This window comes from Anoplolepis gracilipes, chromosome 3 (genome assembly GCF_047496725.1).
Source record: "Anoplolepis gracilipes chromosome 3, ASM4749672v1, whole genome shotgun sequence".
NCBI classification, from domain to species: Eukaryota; Metazoa; Arthropoda; class Insecta; order Hymenoptera; family Formicidae; genus Anoplolepis; species Anoplolepis gracilipes.
The window spans coordinates 2256341-2276365 of record NC_132972.1 but is presented as its reverse complement, the minus strand read 5'-3'; the positions used below and the strand labels follow the sequence as shown (position 1 = coordinate 2276365).

The 20025-nt window shown below is 35.0% G+C and overlaps 1 protein-coding gene and 1 long non-coding RNA gene across 2 annotated transcripts in view; one reads left to right on the top strand and one right to left on the bottom strand.

Annotated features, from left to right (window-relative positions):
- LOC140664208 (receptor-type guanylate cyclase Gyc76C) overlaps positions 1-13349 on the bottom strand; it is a 69839-nt gene extending 56490 nt beyond the window's left edge. The window contains exon 1 of the mRNA XM_072889097.1: positions 12596-13349. The gene's annotated coding sequence lies outside the window, so the exon portion shown is untranslated. The remainder of the gene's footprint in view (positions 1-12595) is intronic.
- Positions 13350-13419: 70 nt separating this feature from the next.
- LOC140664213 (uncharacterized) overlaps positions 13420-20025 on the top strand; it is a 12420-nt gene continuing 5814 nt past the window's right edge. Inside the window, exon 1 of the long non-coding RNA XR_012046416.1 lies at positions 13420-13642. This is a non-coding gene — a long non-coding RNA (uncharacterized lncRNA). The remainder of the gene's footprint in view (positions 13643-20025) is intronic.

Genomic DNA, 20025 nt, shown 5'->3' with positions numbered 1-20025 from the left:
AACATCATCATACTTGAAGTTTATTTTATTAATTCAACAACTTTATTAATCAAATTAATATGCCACGTATTGATTTGATTAATAATCTTGTTAAATTAATAAAATAAATTTCAACTATAATAATGTTATTGATTCAATATTTTTTTTCAGTGTAGATAAATTATTACTATTTTATCTTAAAATAAATGATTTATAGACGATCGAAGATTTTATTATTGCTTATTATATTATGCAACGTTCGATTGCACTATCAGCTTCAAATAAATCGAATTCAATTCGTTTACATTTTAGTTGCGTAGATGAAAATTAAAAAAAAAAATTAATTGCAAAAAGTAAAAAAAAAAAAAGAATATAAAACATTATCCTCAAGATATATTAAAGCAATTGATCTTTCATATTAAAAATACTTCTCTTTAAAAGCACTACAAAATAGCGTAGAATCGAAGAAATAAATATCTGATTTCAACTTACAAAAAATTTATACGCATAAACAAGTCGCCATAATATAAGTTTTGATTATAACATATTTTAAAAAGGAAATATTCCGGTATTTATTTTTGCAGTCATCGATTATGCAAAATGCTGGAATCAATCAATTGTAAAGAAAAAAATAGAATATAAATAAAAATTTATTCAGAAAATATTCCAAAAATGTTTCCTTATTATTAACGTCTCGTATATGTGTAAAGCAAAAATTGTACTTTAATAAATTTTTATTAAAATGCAGTTAATAAAAACTCACAATCAGAATAGAGAAGAATGAAGATATATTTTCTATTTTTGTATTTTATCTGTCAATGCTAATTGAGGCATTGACTAACGTTTTAAAAAGCTTTGCAAATTTCACCCACGATATATTTTTATTTAATACACACAGTGTATCCATCATGCAGTTCGCAATGACGTGAAATGCTCGTGAATCAATTTATACAAAAATTTATAGAAAATATTTGAATCACCGCAATACAATCATTTGAAATCAGTATCAAAAAATGTAATCATTTGCATAACAATTGTGTAAGAGGTTTAATGAAGAAATGAAGAACAACTTTGCTCAAAAAAAGAAAAAAAACAAGTGAAAAATTAAGATGAGATATCTTTTGCGTTGTCATCTAACCTGAGAGATCAACACAAGATTCGTGAAGAGAGTCGTTTTTAACCGCGTGGGAGACGGCCACGTCAATCCAAGGTGCAGTGAGCACAGGGGATTTCACTATTCTAGTACACACGATGCATCGGAGAGATGCTAAAAGAGAGAGAAATAAAGGAAAAGAAAGACGCAAAGCAAAGTCCAGATATAGACTGGTTACAGGTAATAGTTCGGTAGGTGGTAGTGGTAGCGAGCGGTAGGACCGGTAGGTTTGGTTTACTTCGGGTTTGTGTTGCAGAGCCAGCCGGTTAGCCACTCTTCTTCTTCTTCTTCTTCTTCGTCTTGTTCTTCTTCTCCCAGCAAGTCTCTTTTTCCTCATCTTTTTTTCCTCCATGTCGCTGTCGCAGCCACCACCGTCGTTCTCTTCCTTCTCACAACCATCGCCGCCATCTCCTCCTCGTTCATGATCTTCTCCTTCTGCCCTTTTTTTTATGGCGCTTCCTTACTCCGGTGCTTATTTTAACGCCGATAGGGAAGATGCAACAAAGTGCATTCACGAAAGTAACGCCGTGTCAGCACGGTTGTTGTTTGACATACTGACATTGTCTCGTCTTGTCATTTTTCTTATTTCTTTTCATCTGCTATTAGACGTTGTTTTGCAAATTTATTCTTTTCGTGTTCACGGCTTGATCAAGAATGATGCGATCTTTTTCGAAAGAGTCTCTTTGTTGCTACCGGCTACTTTGACGGAGGCGTGCTTATGTCGACAGGCTACCATTAAGACGAGTAAATATATTTTTGTGCAATCTAGATGCAATGTAATTCCCGGATTGAGTGAAGCTTTTTTCCGCAGGCTGCATGGCCTGACGATATTACGATAATATATTCATAAAGTTTGCTTAACGTTATAATTCCCGTACTCGACAGCTTATCAAACATAACTTCACATTTATTAACATAAACGTTGTTTGAAATTTCATTTATCATTTGATTAACCCATCAATTTTTTATTAGTCGCTAATTAAAAAATGTAAAAAAATATAATAGAAGAATATTTCTTTCTCTTTCTCTATCTCTAAAAAAGAATTATAGGTATACATATATATATAAAATAATAGAAGAACATTCCTATTCCAGGAATGATCGCTCGCACAAATCGAGAATAAAAGCATATTACTCGCGTAGTTTGTCATCGCTCAACGTCACGATACACGTCGAGTAAATGACAACAGAACGACACGTATCGTTAGCGTACTCATATGGATCGTCAACAATTTCCACACGAATGTCAATTGCGTTATTCGCGACCGTTTCACCGAAGAGCGACAAATTGTATATTTGCGTTGGAATTTCTATCATCAAAGATACATTCATTATTATATTACGCGTCATTGCGTAATCGGGCGTTTACGCTTTTTATAGGAGTTGCCGAGTTATATGTCGTGCATAGAATGCGACGAAGCCGTCGAGTCTCGATCCCCGGAGTGGCTCGACCGATTTCGCAAGTGCTCGGATTCCGCTTGTTGCACTGGCAGACATGCTGGCAGCGGTGGGCTTTCACGGTGTTAGTGCGTGTCGGATCGCATATGTGAAAGGCGAGCGCGCGTGAACGTGTGTGCATCGAGAGTAGGTAGGTAGGTAGGTAGGTAGGTAGGTAGATAGATAGATAGATAAATAGGTAGGTACGCATATCGCCGCCGATCGTAACGCGGAATCATAATAGTATACCGTAGCCAAATGTCGATTATGATGCCGAAGTATGCATGTGTCAAAACGCACGTGCGATAACACCGTGTATTTTCATCATTTCGAATCCTTTACTTGTATTTCGATCTTAATTATTATATGAAGCTGAAAAAAATCTTTTATATACTCATGTTGGTATTCTATAGTAAAAGTCATTGAAAAACATTGTAATTATAATTTTGACAGGTTATTGATACGCAAATCAATTATACTTCTTGCATCGAGTATTTAAATATTCCCGTCTTTAATTTTATTGTCACTTTTCATTCTAAATATCATTCTAAAATCGCAAGACCGCAACGAGGGCTCTTCTGTCTACAATGTCAAACGTGTCCGTCGATGCAGTTGCATAATCGGTCAAAGAAGCGTAACATTTCGTAACGTTTCATCTCGATAAAAATCCGCGGCGGTGCAACACGGCGAAGGGCCCGGGTTCGAGTAGAAGGCGAGCTCGCGAAGGCCTCAGACTCGTCCATCGCGCGGAAAACTGGTTCTAACGGAGTTTTATACCGAACGAACGAACGGACGGATGGACGGACGGACGGTGGACCAGTTTTGCAGCCGTCAATGAAGCGCACTGTACGTGTCGCGCGAATGCACCGCGTGAAGAAGGGGGTCCGGGGCACGCAGCATCCGAGAGCGGTCCGGAGTGCCAGTCATTGGCCGGCCGGCCAATCGCGTCACGTACCGACGAGAAGACGACCGCCGATCATCAGTCGTCGAGTGATTCGTCGTGTATATATTCAGTCAATAAATACACATGTATATATATATATATAATATATATATATATATATAATCTTCCTCTCTTTTTCCTGCTTCCGTTATTTTATTAGATAAATCTATTTTAATCTCTAGCTCTCTTTTTTTTCTCTTAACTTTTCTATATAATAATCTAATATTTTTCTATCAATTATTATTCAATCTAATAATCTAATAGTTTATTAATATTTTTAAACATTCATGAGGAGGATAAGAATTTCATTATGATTGATTATTTGAGAATATTTTAATAACAAAATAATAAAAATAAAACGTTGCATAAGTTATCAAAAGTTCAGAAAAAAATATGATTTATATATTATACTTTCTATATTTTCACTTTTACTTTTACTAGCTTGTTATTTCTGTTTTAACTTGTACAGTTTGTTCTTTTTATATTTATAAACTGATGCCACTTTTAAATATATAATTCTAATAATTTTGCATTTGTATAATGTTCAATTAAATCTCTAACGCATGCAATGAGTACAGAACGATACATAAACGATTTACTTTGCAAACAGGATTTTTATGCCTTTTGTTGATTACAATGTTAAATTAGTGAATCTGTTATTATTGTCTACACTATATTCGAGTTTATGAAAATATAAAATATATTATTAAAATATTGATATTATTTTTTATAAAGTTGTATCTTATACACGCATTTCTCTAACTTTGTGTGTGTGTGTGTGTGTACGTGCATCTTAATTTTCCTATCCAAATACATTATTCTTAAGAAGTGTCACGCAGTAAAATCCAGAATATAAACAAATCGCTAAGTATATACATGTGTGCGTGTATGCACCTCGTCTAATGCACGCGCGCTCGCGCGAGCGATTCTTCGCCTCTCCGCGAGCCTCTTCAAGAATATTCCCTTCCATTCGCGCGCGCGCGAGGCCCCCTTCCTATCTCTCTCACTCCTTTCCATCGGTCTCTCCTCATTGCAAAGTGCCGTAATATTCTCCTCGACCGGAGTTATTTTCGTCGCGCTCACCCAACCAACTCTCCCGAGGCGGCATTGCACGGCTTACTCTCTGCACATTGTCTTGAGACCCCTGCTGCTGGATCGAGAGTAACTGGATTTCCAGGCTAGCGAGGCGATCGTCGGCGATCCCTTGTTTTCTCGTTTCACATTTTCGTCGCCGATTTCGCATGTAAAGAGGTATTAAATATAAAAAAGCGAAAATGAGCCTTCTTCAAGTAGAAATTTACCCAACCTATTTGTTTTTAGAGACTTATCATTATTAAACTTAAAAAAAGATTTTCATATGTAATTCTGTAATAATTAGAAACTATTAGTATTTATTATTCTCGTTGGTAATATATACAATGCATCATTAAATTATTAATAATATGTACAAGATAATAATTTCAAGTGATTTATATAATACTCAGCTTTTTTACATATTGCTTTAATATTTTTCGTTAAATCGAAAGGAAAAATTTAGTGAATATAAAATATTTTCTAGATTTTTAATTGTAAAATAAAATTTTTTGTTTATGCGCTTTGTTTTCACCAACATTTCGCGAGTTGTGCGCTTCTCTATTCGTTCTCTTCCGTCTTCGTGTTATGCGCCCTATTTCTGCCTTATTGTCGATCAACATCCAAGGCCATCCCTTTTTATTCAGACAAAGAAGCGCAACATCCGTTCATCTTCTCATTTCAAACGGATTGCTGCGGGTCGATCGCAACTAACATGACAAATTTTGAAGAGAAGGAATTGTATATAATGCAAATTATTGAAAAATATATTTTTATCGAACAATCTGCGAGTTACATAATAGCTCTAATTATTATGTACAATTTTCAAATGTAATAAATTTGAACAAAAAATGTATATATTAACAATTGATGAATTTAATTAATTTAATTTTATATTTTAATTTATATAGTTAATTTCTTCATCATCAATGATTGTTTTGCCTTTCATATTTTGTAAAAAATAGATACAATCATCTTTCTCGCAACTATAAAATTGGACTAAACGTTATCACGCAGTCACACTGTTAAAAAAAAAAAAAAAAAAAAAAAAAAAAAATGATGTTTTGATACGTCGAAAAAAATAGCTTAATAGCAAAATTTTAACCAACGCTAATGATGAAAATTTAAAAGTTGTACGCGAAAATGCCTTTCACATCCATAAAGTGTAACTGTTCGTGACCCACGTGTCATATGCAACATCGATTGCAACGGCCATAAACGATTGGTGAAAATATACAACGCCTACTAAATGGAAAAGTTTACCGCTAAAAAACGGCCGTATCTCACGGTGTTTTATATTCTCTCATATCTCATCGATCTCATGCGGACGGTGCGCAATTATGCAATTATAACGTAAATCAAGAGAGGGAATATTTACTGTCATAATATATAGGAACATTCGTTCTCAAGTACTATGAAAAAGCGTGGAAAATAAAACTTGTTTTTAAAACTCGTTTGCACACGATAAAAAATTTATATCAATATTAAAAATCCAAGTATATCTCATATTCTTGATATGTGGAAAAAAAAAAAAAAAAAAAACCGAAAGGTATATTACATATGATATATCCAGAAGTTGCCCCAGTTCGCGAGAGACGGCGAGAGTTAAATACATCTGCAGCTCTTTAATCGTGGCCTGAATGAAAGGAACATCATGATCTGCCGAGACAACCGTATTCGTAATCATGTGTATGGTAAGTACATCGTTGTCAAGTATGTGTGAGTGGCACTCGTTACTTAATGCTTGCTTATGTGGCATATTAACTCGTCAGTCATTACTCAACTGCCCTTACGATTACACATGGCGGTAACTTTGAGCTTAAGTTGATCGACAATATTATCGTGTAAAATGCAATGTTCGCGAATTTGCGATATTCGTTACAAAATGACAAATCTCTCCTCACTCTCTGTTTGTCTAATATTATAATTAATAATTGCAGGGAACTTTCGATCTTGATATTATGTGTTTGACGTGTGTTTACTATTTGGCATATAATACAAAACGCATATGATAAATTTTACTATAGTTTTACATAAATTTCAATTCAAGCACGTGCGAATTTTCTTTTGCCATTTGTACGATTTTTGCGTTTCACCGTTACCTCACACCGGATGTAAACGCCGGAAAAATAACAAGATGCAAATAAGCCTCATGTATATATAAAACCGTTGTTTCGGTACGCACGCACGTAATGAACAAACGCACGTGCCGTTATGACATTGTGGTATCGAACGCGAACACTGAGCGATAAAAGTCATACGTAACATACAATATATAATTTAATAACGATAACATTTGTAGTTTTTCATTTCCTCCTTTTTTCCATGGCACATCTTGCAACTACGGCGATTTTGCCACTGATACACTTTAGTGCCCCTTACGATCGTATAGTACGTAAAAGGAATGAAGAAAACATTTCTTCATTCCACATACGTGCGCTACGTTCGGAGAATAAATTTCGTTTTCAAAGTCGGCGCCCGCGGTCTCGACACGCGGTTCAAACATTCCGACATGTGCGCATATGTAATAAAAAAAAAAAATACTTTTAAACGAATTCTTTCAATTATCTGTCTGAATCACGGATGCGAATTTCCATATGCGTTACGCGCGTGCAGCCAAAGTACATTCCGATTATTATGTTCCAATATCAAGAAATAATACGTTATTAACATATCGCGAACCTCTACTGTCTGCGGTCACGCTCGCAATATTATAATCACCTATCATTTATTCCAGTTGAAATTACGATTTATAGTAGTCGATGAAAATATATATTAAACCGTTTCTGCTACGTCGTGTTATTGTCAAGTTGAGAAGCACTGTTCGCGGTCATTCTCGTAATATGCACATGATTTATTTCGTTTGACGTAGAAATTTGTAATAATTAAAAGACAAAATATATTTGTTAAATTTCACTAATATTATATTGGCAGGTTATATTATTATTAACAGTTTTATTCGTTATCCTAATATTGTTATACGCGCGTGATTTATTCTCCTCTTAAAATAAAAATTTCCGATAATTTGTAGTAACCCTCCTCTTCCTCTTTCTGTGAAATTTTTCTTTTAGAAGAAATTACGAAATATTACCTATAACGAAATGTTACAATATATAAATTATTTTGCTTGGAAAAGAATTTTGGAAAATTTTTTGTGCATATTTGAGATATTCTTACAGAAAAATATTAATCAAAATTTTGCAAAAACTTGTTTCATCAATTCTAAATATTCAAAAAATTTGGCAATTTTTTTCTAATATTAAAAATTAATAATTATTAATATACTAAGAAGTATTGCTCGCAATTACGTTCACGTTAATATAGGATACGCGTGATTGATTTCGATTGAAATTTGTATTAACTGCGAAAAGTGAGAAGAATTTAATTTGCACAGACAAGTACACAATTCGTCCCTAAATGAGCACAATATGCGGATTCCGTACTTCGTTGGTCGCTGGATGGGAATAACACAGGTTAATCGGGTAATTTCAACGTTCCAGCTACGAATGCAGCTAATTATGGCCGTTAACCACTTAACTTGATTGATTAATTAGAAAGCACGTTTTTTTTTCTCGGTCATGCGTCACGCCTGGAGAGATTGATTGCCGGTTGCGCATTTTCGACTCGGCTTTGGTTGATTACATTGTACGAACTGTTCGATTACGTAAAATATATTTTTAATAAAATCATGAAAAATTACATCTATTTCGCACATTATAATCGGAATATACTTAATAAATATATATATTCAATAAACAGAAAATTTTTTCATACTTTTATTGTAAATACTTGTCTTTCAATTCAATAAACTCTAGCAAAGATTTATAATACTTTTGTTTAAAGAAACTCGAAGAGATGCCTTTGCGTAACACAGTTTATATTTATGTGTGTGACAAGTTTATACCATCTAAGAGTGAGATGTTTGATTATCATTTTACAGCAAGATTAAGAAAATATTGAGATATTTCAGAAATCAATTTCACAACTCCTTCTAAAGCACGAATTTCCTCGTTGATGTTGTTTTCCGCAACTGTCACATTTCGCATCACTCCGAAATCGCTGACGAGAGAACAACGTCATCACGCAAATAAGCACGCACGAATGCGAGATGTGTGTTTACCATGTTAAAAATCGACAATCACCGGTATCGAGCAATCTGACTGGTCAAACAAGCCGTCTGTCACTCGTCCGCCTCTCTCTCTCTCTCTCTCTCCCTTTGAAACGGTCTTTAAAAATAGTTTGCAACAGAAAACTATTGTCTGACCGGAGAATATTTATCATAACAACCTTTGATCCGCGTCACACAAGCGAAATTGATTTCCTCGCCTCGCGGTCGTTTTCTTGATAAGCCGGAATTTTCATCCTGACTGCACTACAAACAGAATATTATTTTGCAAATTCGCACGTTCGAACAAATTATTCGCAATAAGTCGCAATAATTCGAGATATGTCTGAATAATCTTATTATCCAAATGCAAGGAATTGAATAATAATTTATAAACCAATTAATCGGGGGCATCGAAAAGCAAACGCATCGAAGCATACGACACACACACACACACACACACATTCTTAAGTATATATATATATATATATATATATATATATATATATATATATATATAATGCGCACCTGAACGCGAGGTATAAAACCTCGTCAACATATAACAACGCGCGAGTAACGAAGACGGTGGATAAAAACGGAGAATAAACAGAGCCGCGTTTATAATCACAGCGTCGGGCGTAAATAACAGGCGAGGACAATACGCGAGGTTTATCGCGCGGCGCGTATTAATGAGTTTGTTTTCGAACGCGTCGCACTCTCGGCACAGCATCGCCGGCAACGGCGCGATTCGACCCTTTTTTTTCGGCGTTCGTTACGCGCGCCGGAATTTATTAAGATACGCGGAGGAATTTATGCACGGTCCGGTCGGTTTTCGCCGATGACAATCCGCGCCGCCGCGCTGCCGCTACGTCAGAGAGGCGTACACCGGACGTTAATGAAGTTCCGCGATTGTTCCCCTTGCGAAAAGAAAAGATAAAGACTGACTGAGTCACACGGAGAGAGATCGGTGTAAATGTAGGTAGGGGTACCACTACCACGTGCGTAAAAGGTTCCGAGAAAAATCGATCTTCCGCGAATTCGCCCGCGGTCACGGCGGACAACAAAGGCCGTGACGATATCTGTACCTCGAAATGGAAGTGAGGAAAGTAACGCGCGCGTGTACTTCGTAATGGCTTATGTACTTTGAGGTGTGCATTGTTTTACACAGAATTTCGTTGAGCAAAAAGGAGGCTTGCTTGATTATAATTTCCAGAATTATATACACTCAAAAAAATGATCTTGCAACTTGAACAAAAATTTAAAAAAATTAACTGAACAGATAAATTATTATTAGCAAATACTGTGCTACCGCACATATTTTGCACTTAATCAATTTAAATGACAGAGACAGAATTTATATCCGTATACTATTGGTGTAATTTAAACAGAAAATTTGTCTGTGATGCCTATCTTTAAGGCCTATTGTCAAGGACAATTATATGTTTGTGATTAATATTTGACAATAGAATTAAATTTTCTAGAGGTATTGCTACATTAGCAAAATATTTTTTTGAGTGTATACAAGGTATTCTATAAAATCAATTCTGCTACTTTTAGTACTTTTCAATTATTCGCTAAAATTAATTTTTTGCTTTACAAATATATATATATATATATATATATATATATATATATATATAGCTATATTAAATATGCAATCACGCACATTAAAGTAAAGTTTAAATATATTTTCATTTCATATAACTATGATCCTAACGTAATTATTCACAAGAATAATTGACTTGATCAAGCAACGAAGTACATTTAATTAATAAAGCGTTGACCGTGTCCTCAATACCTAATTTTTACGACTAAGCAGATGGTCCGGATTATTTCTCGTGAGCTTGAGCATTACACATGAATCATGCGATTAGACGACTCTCATCCTATTCATTTTCATATTTTTTTGGCATTATAACAAAACTTTAAATTCACTTTATTATATACTTAGAAAAAGTCATTATAAATTTTTAGTTAGCTAAATATTGGATAACAGTTTATAATATGTAAAAAAAAAGTTTAGAAATTAAAATACCAACTCTTATTAATTAATATAGTAGGACGAATTAAAGAAAAATACGTAATAAATGTAGTTCTAAAGATCGATTTTATCAAAGTTAAATTAATTTTTGGTTCTGATAATAAATGTGACTTGCTAATTTTTGTTCATTACTATGCGTAAATAAATAAGATTATCTGGTCATCTTGCTTTAATAAACATTATACATTATTAGACAGTATTTAAAAGGTTTTTGACGAAAGATAAAAAGGCGTCTGGTGAATTGTCTGCAATCTCCCTCTTTTCCCCGTCCATTCAGCTCTCCCGATTTAAACCTACATACTTTTTTATGAAGATCGTTAAAAATTCAATATATCGAAAAATACATATGAGACATACAAGAGCAAATAAAAAATGCGCGCTAAGCGTGATGCAAATAGCAGAGGACTTTCAAAAGTTTGTGCAATAATATCGTGAAACACGTATGAAGTATAGAAAAAAAAAAAAGAAATATCTTTGTAGACATCAGAAATCAATCAGAGTAAAAATGTAATAAGATAATCCTTTGTTTACACATATATATATCTCGTGTAATAAATTGAAACAAACCTCCCCACCTTCCTATGTTACAAACCGAAATATCAATTTTATATAAATATATAAAATGACTTTTTTATAAGTAAAAACATATTTAATTAACACGTATTTATATTGCTATATATAACAGTTTCAAAACGCACAGGTGATGATTTTCCCTCTCCTTCCTCTCCGTATAATATTTAAATTAAGATATATTAGCTAAAGTTAGAACATATAATATTGACATTAACTTAGGAATAATTCAAAATCCTTCGAATTGCTACATTATATAATATCTATCTTCTTATATCAACACGAGCTTTTCTAGACTTTTTTACTAACAACGTCAATGTTATCACGCGGCAGTTTATATATCGACACGTGTGATCTACACTGTTTCATTCTTTCCACGTGCTTTTCGAACGATGCGAGATTGTATTCAATCTTGGAAAAAAAAATTTGTATTTATACAAATCAGGAAATATTTAGAGATGGGAAAAATATTTGAACGATGGTCATTCAGAGTTTTTTATGAATCTTTCATAATATTTCGCATCTTCAATTTCTAGCATTTATTTCACAGTAACGTGGTAATGTTACTGAAGCACGTGTAAGCGTTAAATAAACAAATAGAACTTCAGCACGTACTCTCGCGTATTCTCTTCTCCACTCATTGTCAGTCAATGTCTAATACGAAAATATTATAGTCCGCTCACGATAAACAAAGTATAACGCCAGGCGTCACATTTAACGCTAAATACAGAGTCCGTGAAACGTTCTAGGAAGATTTCGGTGTTTATTTTCCGTTTTCTTTTCCATAACTTTAATAAAGAGTTACACGCGATAAGATAAGCCGAGTACGTGTGTTTCCGATATTGAAATAAGGAACGATCCCCGTTTATCGTATCGTTTCGTCCGAGCCTACGAAGCGGGTCGAAAAACCGCTATCGCGAGAATTTTAACCGCGGGAAGCTCCGGGGCTCTTTACAATTCGCCACCGCGATCGTCATAATTGTCGACCGCTTATCGCACCGAATATTACGAACGTTCTCTCCCCGATATCTCCCTCTGCGATCATCGAAAATGCGACACGCGCGCGAGAGTATTTCTCGTAGGAATTTCCGCGTCTCGGCGCTCGTCCAATCGCTGTTCGCGTCGATTCGCGCGCGCGCGCGCGAGAGAGAGAGAGAGAGAGAGAGAGAGAGAGAGAGAGAAACAACGTAGTACGTAGGAGCGAGACACAGATATAAAAAGATAGAGCGCAAGGAGACGACGAGAAGAGAGAGAGAGAGAGAAATAAAAAAAGGGAGGGAAGGATTTTTCTCTTACCTGCTACTCGTGGCCGTGTCCAGCATGGTAATCCAGTCCTGCGCGGATGGATGGTGCGGGCTATCTCGACATCCCCGCGAGAATAAGATTCTTCGACGATCGAATTGCGAAACGAGTCGAAGAACTTTCCACCGGACGCTTTTACACTCTCCGACCCCCCTTCCGGTTTCGTGAGGGGGATAGGGGATATATATCCCGGCAAAAATCCCGCACGAGACTTCACGGGATTTTGATTGTTATCCCGCGCGCGCCGCGGTAACCGACAGAGAGCGACGATCGTCGAGAGAACGAAATCACTCCACTAAGCTGTTTACAATCTGAGGGCGAATGCGCGAACGCGCATTCGAGATCGAAAACGCGGAAGGACGCCCGTAGTTAAAGCGCGACGCACCACTAACGCGTGTAGAGAGAGAGCGCGAGAGAGAGAGAGAGAGAGAAATATACGAGAAGCGCGCGCGCGCATCCGCTTCTCTCCTTTTCCGTTTTCCGGGACTTTCGAAACTTCGCGAGTGAGAGAGAAAAAGAGAGAGAGAGAGAGAGAGACACTTAGGCGAGCGCGTGCGGCATTACCGATGCAAACAGCACAAAGAGCGCGAATAAGTCGATCGCGAAAACGTCGATCACAGGCGAGAAGTGAGAGAGAAGACTCAGGCGTACTAACTTTGACCGCTACCTTCTCTCCTGCGCGTACTCAACTTTAAGCGCGCGCTCTCGCCGCGACGATTGTTCACACTCGATCGCTACTTTCGCAAATACAACCGCACGCAAGCAAGGCCCGCAACGCACTGAGCGAACGCGCCGCACGGCCCCGGTGGGACCTAGTGTCGGCACTTGCTGCGCAGGAGGCGCCACCGCGGCAACGCGCGAATCGATCGTGATCCGCCGAACGTCATGTGTGTATATGTGTATGTGCGCACGCTTCAAAAAATCAACTGTCTCGTTCGCGCGTGATCGATGGCGATCATTTCTTTTGATTTCCTTCGAAGCGATCATCATTACGGACGCGAATCTCTCGTTTCGATTTCCTGGATCTTGACAAAAGAGAAGGTAAATATGAATAATTAATTTACAATTATGTTATTAAACGGAATAAAACTCGTTTACGCTATTATGAGTTATTTCGAGTGAAACTGAAAAAAAAACTGATTGGTTATTTATAAAGCAATAGATGGAGATAATTTTGATATTATATAATCGCGCACAGATGCCAGTGCGGTATGCCATAGATATAATCTATCTTGTATAATCTTATTTATAGTTGTATTTTGCGAGAATAAATACACGTGTAAGAGAGTTTACGAGAATATAGCTACTTATTGAAAAATCCGCGAATTTATTGCTAGTGAAATTGCATAAATATCGTAACATTATGGCGAAATGAAGCGAATATATTGTATGAAAATATTTAGCTATGCTAAAGTTTCTAGATTTAGTTCTGGAATGATAGCATAAAATGATTGCTAATTAACGTTTATATAATTAAGCATAATTCTAGAAAATTTTATATTAATATAAAAGAAATTAATTAATATTATGACATTTATTAATATATATATATATATGTTTTTTTAAATAATATATAATAAATATGTATACAATATATCGTACGTAAAAAACACAACTTGTTTCTCAAACACAGTTAAAATTAACTGATATTATCTTACGTCTTAGCGAGTCCTCGTAATATTTTTATTAAACAATTTTTTTTAGCTCTTGCATTTGCATAATCTAATAAGAAAAATAAACTTTTTAAATGTCATTATACATATATATATATATATATATATATATATATATATATATATATATATTTTACACGGATATTACACATTTTGATGCAAGAGTGCAGAGTTTAATTTCACATGAGTCAATTAAATTTGCACGAAGAATCTTACGTGTTCGTAGGAAGTTGTGTGAATTCGAATACGTAAGCCGTGGGATCGTGTAACGAGCACTGTCTAGGGATTTGGTAACCTTCAGGCACGGTATTAAATGTAAATGACGTTCAAGGTTGTTGCTTTTTTTTTTAACGCGAATTAACGCTCTCGATAATTTGCTGTGTGCACGGTAATTCAAGCAAATTTGGTGATTAGCACAATCGATTTACATTTATCTGTACTCGGATTTACATACAAATTGAACAAGTTATAATGTAGAACCTCATATTAAGAGAAACGATATTTTATTTCGTATTAAAAATAAAACATTTAGTTTCTATTTAAATATTAAAATTTATTGCGATTTGGCTTGGGCGAGAAAGTTTTATTTATGTTGCAACTCTCTTTCTCTCTCTCTCTCTCTTTTCTGTCTCATATATAATCGCATAGTAATAATAATTGTACATTCTATTTATGTACATACATTAATTGTTTTTTTTTTCATACGACGTATATCGGAGTAACTTTTTATTTTGTTTATGTATTATATTAGCAATATAATTATTAGTACAATATGAAAAATATTAAATATGCTTTATCCATACGTTGCATTACTAAGAATAAATTATACTTGTCTCATATCGTAAGTTTAATATATTATATTAACACATGCATTAAATTACATTACATTTCTTTGCTGAAGCAGCAAATTAAAAAGGGAGATAAGTCGATAATGTAATAAAAATTCGAAAAGTTGCATATATTGTGCAAGAAAAATCGCGGTTTTACGATATGTATGTATATATATATATATATATATATATATATATATATATATATATATATATTCATGTATATATGTGTATATATTTTGCGAGTAAAGTATCACTCAATGGCGAACAATTTATATCATATGCGGCTTCTTATGACGACACGCGCGGTACATGAAGCATTTCATCACACGCTCTTGCGCCGTGCGGTCATATCGAGGATATTTTTAGAGACTTCTGCTTATCGTTCGCAGCGCGGTTATCATCGTTTTTTGCGTTTTTCAGTACTTTTTTGTACGTTTCACGAATTTTCTGTCTGTATGTTGACTCCCGCCTTTGTTTATTCACACGTTCCAATTTCGTGTGTAAACAGAAAATGTTCGAAAAATGATCTCGTTTGCGCGCAATATCATTCCTATCTCACATTCTCGTAATAGCATAGTGATTGAAAATAAATAGGTGTCACATTGACAGCAAGCATTATGAACAATCGGATGAAAACTGTGTAAATGTTTTTTTTTTTTTTTTTTTTTTTTTTTATGTGGATTAGAGCAATAATAGAATAAAATATTTACAGCGTAAAAAAATTAGGAAATTAAGTTTTCTTCCGTAATGATACAATAACGCGGTAATATTTCTCGGAAATGTGAAATTAAAATTTTTGCCATAGAGCTGATTTTTAGAGCTCATCTGTCGCGCTCGCCGCCTTGTGTATGAGCAAGGAATATCTGTAAATCGTGTGACATATTCGGCGACTAACACGTACGTCGCCAACGCTCATTTACACCCTAATTGTTTGCAAATCCATAGTCTGCTGTGAATGTAATCTTATTTACGAGTCGCAGTTAAGCAGCCTAACGCTATTTGCTCAGTTCCGCCGAGAGCGCGAGACACTTTGCTTTCCGGGCACGTACCGTAAGCACGATTGACAGTCGTAAGCACGACTTTACAGCTTTAATGACACGATGTTGTTATGTAGAAGAAGGTTGTCGATGTTATACGAATCACGTGATCATTCGCCGAAACTAAGAATGAAATTCAAGTATCGTATAAAGTCATTCAAAATAGAATAAATTAGAATATGAAGAAAAAAACTTTGTTCTTTTACATCGCTTTTATGCGAGCGAACACTTATTTAAATATAACTCGTATAATACTCTCTCTCCAATCTTTTACACTCGCGCACTAATAATATTTTAATATTAAACACAGTCGACGAAAATTCATGCAAAAATTAAACATTTATGCAAATTCTTATTTTTATCCACGATATAAATATACATATAGTGCTATAACAAGCACGTCACAATTGCACGTGCTCGTAAAACAGCGCTGGTAAATAATGAGAAGCGATAATGAGAGTCACGTTTCAAAGAAAGTATGTAGTCTCTTCGGTATGAAAACTTTGCGAAAAATAGCATCATCGTAATTGAATTTGCCATCCAATTCGAGGAACGCGAATTGACAGAAAATGGAGATTGTTCTTGTCTGTCTTAGCGTCAGGTTTCGTGATACAAAAATGATGATTACGGATACATAAGTAGTGGAAATATCGGATGGTTACATCGGATCCACTGAAAGTTTGTACAGCATTAATTCGAAGATCAACCTTTTAGAAACTTGTTGACTTTCACAACCAAAAAAAAAACGATCCTCCTACATACGTGACGCATATATCGAAAAAAGCGGCCTTTCATCTTCGATTAATTTTGCGATTAATAATCGTGTCTTTATTTATATCTCTTCTCGGTTCATTATCTCCGTATAAATTTTCCAACATTTGTGCTATTTTCCTTTTTTTTTTCTTCTCTCGTATATTTCTAAAGGATACTTTATAAGAGAGGAAAAGGTAAACGCACAAATGACATTGAACGATCTATAATTTATCGGTAGATTGCAACACTGATTTTTTTGTGCCATGACGTTGAGGGGATTGGGACTATTAAAAAATAATAATCAATTTACTACGGTACCGTATGTATATACATTTAACCACAGTTAGCAACAGTGACGTAGATGGCAACGCACAGAAACGCCGATTGGCTGCTAACAGCTGCTATCTTATCTTTTTTTCTGTGAGTGTCAACATTCGGCGCTTCTCATATGTATAATATATACTTGTATTCATATTGAATATTGCTGCGCTTTACATGCGCGGATACATCTCTTCGTCTCTCTCTCTCTCTCTCTCTCTCTCTCTCTCTCTCTCTCTCTCTCTCTCTCTCTCTCTCTCTCTCTCTCTTTCTTACCCGATACTGTTAAAGATTTGGATTTTATGATCACGCATGCAAAAATCAAGTGAATGGAGATTTATAGAAATGCAATATATAATATTACGAGTATCTATTTTAGATAGTACACGAAAATAATTTTGATTATAATTTTTGCAATCATAAAATTACGTTTTTTGTTTTAATAGTAAAAAGATTTATATTCTTAAGAATAATTTATTACAAAGGAAATACGGAAATGAAAATAATTTCGAAATAATTGAATATAACAATATACAATTTAAAAAATTATTCCACAACTCTAATTGAAATTATCACGTTTGAGACGAAGAGATCCAACGTGGAACGTGACTCGCTCTCGAAGAAGTCGAGCTTGCTCTCCGGCCAAGCGTACCATGGAAATCAGGCTAAATGACAACGATGTCGGTCGTCGCGATCGAACGTGTCGAATCGCGACGACGAGTTTATTTTGAGCCTAAGCGCGCCGCATATCTTATGTAAAGTAACCGCATGTGCGTGGACAACAACTCGTTTTCGCCGCAGGTGCGAGCGAACGCGTTACGCGCAGATAGAATCGCGTCGTCTACGGTCTATCGCGGTTTCTACGGGAGGAAATCGTGATATACGAGTCGTCTTTTTTCCGGGGTTGGTCTAATAGACTTCTTCTTGTATCGATCGATCGTATATTTTCGATTTACTAACGAGCCTTCTCTCCATTTCTCGTGGCAATATAAACGTCTCGGCTAACATCGTCATTCCCGCATGACATTCTTTTATTTTTTTTTCTTTTTTATCATGGTATTGTTTCTACGACGGATGAAGATAATTCCGTGTCTATAAATAGATACGGCCGACAGAAGGAGAGTCTAATAAAAGCACGTTCTAGAGACCGTGTGTGCTCAAGTGTGAAGTCAAAATAATGCCTTCTTTCGCGGCAACGGTTAACATTAATATATATACATATATCGTAGTCAATTTTATCAGTCATATCGCGTACATATCGAGTATATATTTTAAAAATATCATTTTTATATTTAAAGATGGAATTAATTAATTTTTCTTTCACATATACAGTATAATGTAATATAACGATATTAAATTAGTAATAATAAATAAACCTATAATAATAGGTGTTTCATGTATTTTTAATATGCAATATTTTATCAAACTTGATATTGTATTAATTTTTTCGCTACATTTTTAAATATATTATAATGTCTAAATAAAGAGCGAGTTTTCAATACAACAAAATTAAATGCAAATGTAATAAATTTTATATACAAATTACAATCTAAGAATCTATATCTAGAACAAAATAGAAAAAATTAATACTTAAAAATTTGTATTGTAAAACCAATTTCAAATTTTGTTGAATAAGCAACACGATTTCTAATTTGTAATTTAATTTCAAATAATATGTTTAATATTTTGTTCCAATATTGTTGTACTTTGTTACTCTGACTCACTATAAAAACGTTCCGTTGATACTCTTAATTTTTTATTGACACTATAAATTTAAGTTTTATTATGACAAACCACGGGTGCAGAAAACTTATCGCGCGCGTGTCACCTACTCGTACTTTCTTTTAGAAGCGTGTGCAGAGCTTTACAACATTGCTAACGACACTCAGTAACGTCGTTCTCAGGGGGAGGGGAGAGACAGATATACCATTTGAAAATTACGGCGCCGCTTGCAACCTGTACAAACAAACGGCTATTACGTACCGTTATACGATAATCGTGCTTGACGTCAAATATTAAATGATTTCGCTGCGTGAATCCGGGCTGTTTAAATTGTTCGGTGCTTGATTGAATGATGGCCACAGCTCTAAGTTGGCCGACAACCACTTCAACGTAAATAAGACGGTACCCCATTCTGTATATAAGAATCGCCTCGTTATACACGGTGTCTGTTTGTTCGGAGTGAGTCGCGATGGATACGGCCTCATAGTTATCTAACATTTTATATATTGTATAGGAGCATAATTATATTATTTTTTTATATAATTAGTGTGCCAATATCGATCACGATCTGTTTTCTCAGAACTATTCGAAGATTATTCGATTTAAACTGTATATTTTTCGACGTTTTGTATTTTTAAATTTATTATTGTATTATCCTGCGTCAGTTAAATTACATACTTGTTAAACGACGGACGATAATGTGTCAAAATTGAATTACACTTTTATTCAAAATATTGATTTTAATTTTTCGATTAAATTCGATCAAGTGCGAGTTGCAAACGCCTGCGGACAGTAATTCGTGCAATAAATTTAGAAGTCGGTTTTGTATTTGCACGGCTTGTTCGCACGTAGGCAAAGGCGGGACATACTGTCGCCGCTTTTGTCGTCACACGTTCCCGGGACGTAACCAAGCGTGCAAATTGAAGCAAAGACTTATATATACTTCTCGCGGCATCTCTCTTATCATCAATATTTTCAATTTCAGATTTTGCGGTTCATTTTTCAAATTTAAAACAACGCATTATTTTCAAGATCGATATCATCAGATCGCAGTAAAAACCGTTTTTACCGCTGCACGTAACTTGAAT